The sequence below is a fragment of the Ursus arctos genome, unplaced genomic scaffold, assembly GCF_023065955.2.
Source record: "Ursus arctos isolate Adak ecotype North America unplaced genomic scaffold, UrsArc2.0 scaffold_36, whole genome shotgun sequence".
NCBI classification, from domain to species: Eukaryota; Metazoa; Chordata; class Mammalia; order Carnivora; family Ursidae; genus Ursus; species Ursus arctos.
Window position 1 is genome coordinate 18,110,349 of NW_026623050.1, and position 2,416 is coordinate 18,112,764.

General features: G+C 51.7%; 1 pseudogene; it reads right to left on the minus strand.

Annotated features, from left to right (window-relative positions):
• Positions 1-629: 629 nt before the first annotated feature.
• LOC113269737 (40S ribosomal protein SA-like) lies at positions 630-1,412 on the minus strand (annotated as a pseudogene).
• Positions 1,413-2,416: the final 1,004 nt, after the last annotated feature.

Consider the following 2,416-nt stretch of genomic DNA (forward strand, 5'->3'; position numbering starts at 1 on the left):
CCTCAAACTCTCAGCCTCCCGAAAAGGTAGATGTTTCTTCACCTGAGCCTGTAAAATACTAACCAGTTAAATCCAGTCAGATTTGGAAGAAGGTGGACCTTCTCACCAGCATTGTCTTTTCCTTAAAGCCTCTCTGAAACAAAAGGAAAAAAACTTGGGGCTTGGAGCAGCACTTGGAGGGCCCGTGGAGTCATTTTCCTTATCTCAACCTTTCCTTCCTCGTGGAGCACAACAGTTCATTCCTCACCCACGGGCAGTACATGCCATGTCTGAAGTTCCTTCATTTTTCTGGAATACATTATGGCTAACGTGCGACGATTCCAGGGCACGGAACAGTAGAGTGGGAAGGGGCCTGAGCAATAACCACTCCAACCCCTTATGGGATGAACAGATCCCTCTACGACATCCCCAAAGCACGTAGCCTCCCTGTGGAGGCAACTTGTGGCCTCCTGTGGCAGCTCCTTCCAATTCCAGCCACTAGAGAGGTCTTCCTCACTTGTGATTTTCCCTTCTGAAATTCCTGCTGTTTGGGCTGTGCTTTGTTTTTTGTTTTGTTTTGTTTTTTTGAAATCTTTACTTTTCCATTAACCCTATTTCCATTTTCTGCTTAACAGTCTGTGCAGAACAGCTTAGGACCACTCAGTGGTTGTTCCTACCGGTGCGGTGGCTGGTGAGGTGGGAGCGGCGGACGCGTCCTCAGTGGCCGGCTGAGCGTTCCAGTCCTCAGGAGGAAAACCCTGAAGGGGCAGAGAGGGCACCGGCAGGCCTTCAGGACCAGCCTGCCTCTGCCCGTGGAGAAGCAGTCAATTTGGGAGGTGAAGCAGTTCATTCACCCTGAAATTCCACCTTGGTACAGCCTTTTCCGCCAAGGCCTGCCCTCCCCTTTCAATCTCTTCAGGACGGAAGAAATCCTGCGTGACTTTCCGCGGGAGTTCACGGGGTGGTGCCACGCATGCGCAGAACTTCCCGCCGGGCTGCTGGCGGAACGTCCGTGAGGCCTGGGATGGCGCTGCTCGTGTGGCGCCTGAGGCGAGTTTGTGCTACCCGGCAGTGGTAGCTGGACTAACGTAAGAGCCTCTGTGAGAGGCTGGTGGTCAGCCCTGGAATCAGTAAGCAGTGGAAGTCTCGGCTCCAGTGAGGCGCTGCGTTGGTCAGTTAAGGAGGCTTCCAGAAGTGAAGCGGCCCACAGTAGGAGTGGCTCCAGCGGCAGCAGCAAACTTCCTGTCTGCGCAGCCCACTGGCCAGTATTTCTGGAGAACAGAACAGTGACATCTGCCAGGTTTGCAATGGCAACAATGCCACGAGTTGTCGGCAGAAGCTTCTTCAGGTCCTCTTCAGTTTTATGAGGTGGTGCCATCACTTTTCCTTTTCTGGATGTACTGTTCCATTTGGAAGTCAAGGTGGGCGCCACCTCAGTGGGTTGCTGCCGCGAGGAATTCGAGAACGTCTTCCTTCATTCGCAGGACATCAAGCGCTCCGGACATGGTGGAAGTTTCCTTTTAAGTTACGCAGAAACCCAGAACAACGCCATATGGGCCCCTCTGTGGCCCGGCTCTGTTCTTTTTAAACATCTCTTGGTTTTCACATGGCAACTCTGCAACTGATGGAAGACTTAGACTGTGCTTATTCTTGTCTTTTCTGGCCAAGGCCCTTCAGCCACACACCGTAATGTCGGCTCCTCAGTGCTCCAGCTGCTTTCCCGAGGACATGTTCCCCTGGCTGATACCCCTTGCGAAGTGTGGCTCCTGCAGATGGACACGATATTCCAGGTGAGTGACCGTTGTGGAGCGGGGGCTCTCACTGACTTCGTTCTGTACGTTACAGCTCCGTGGCAGTGGCTGAAATTGTCCCAGAACATGCAGCTTTGTGCTTTCTTCTGTAAAAGGACAAGAATGTGGGTAGAAGTTGGAATATTGGAGAAGCTCAGAACCAGAGGGTGGCCTCTGGGAGTGGCTTCAGGAAATGAATGAGGCTCAAATGAGATAATGGGCGTAAAAGCCACGGGCAAGTATAAAATGCCACGAAAATGTAAGGAGCACAGAACTGTGAGCAGCTTCTTGTCCAATGCGGGAGGGCAGGTGCTAGGAAGCCTTGCAATCTGCTCTGATTCTTATAAGGTAGAGCTCCTAAGTGTTTCCTCTTTTCCCTACTCTAATTGCTACATTGCACAAGTTGCTTAAACTTTGAGCCATGCTTTTCTTGTTGCTATAGACATTATTTTACTACTAATGATGTACATCCCTCCCCAGGTTTCTTCCAACCCCTCCTCCCACCCCTACTACTACTGCAGCCCCAGTCTGTAGACAGTTCTGGAACGGTGTATCCTAAGAGCAGGTGACCTTTATCACCTTTCTGTGGCCTCCATGATATGTGGACCAGGACATTCATCTGGGGCAGTGCTGGCCTGGCAGAGTGG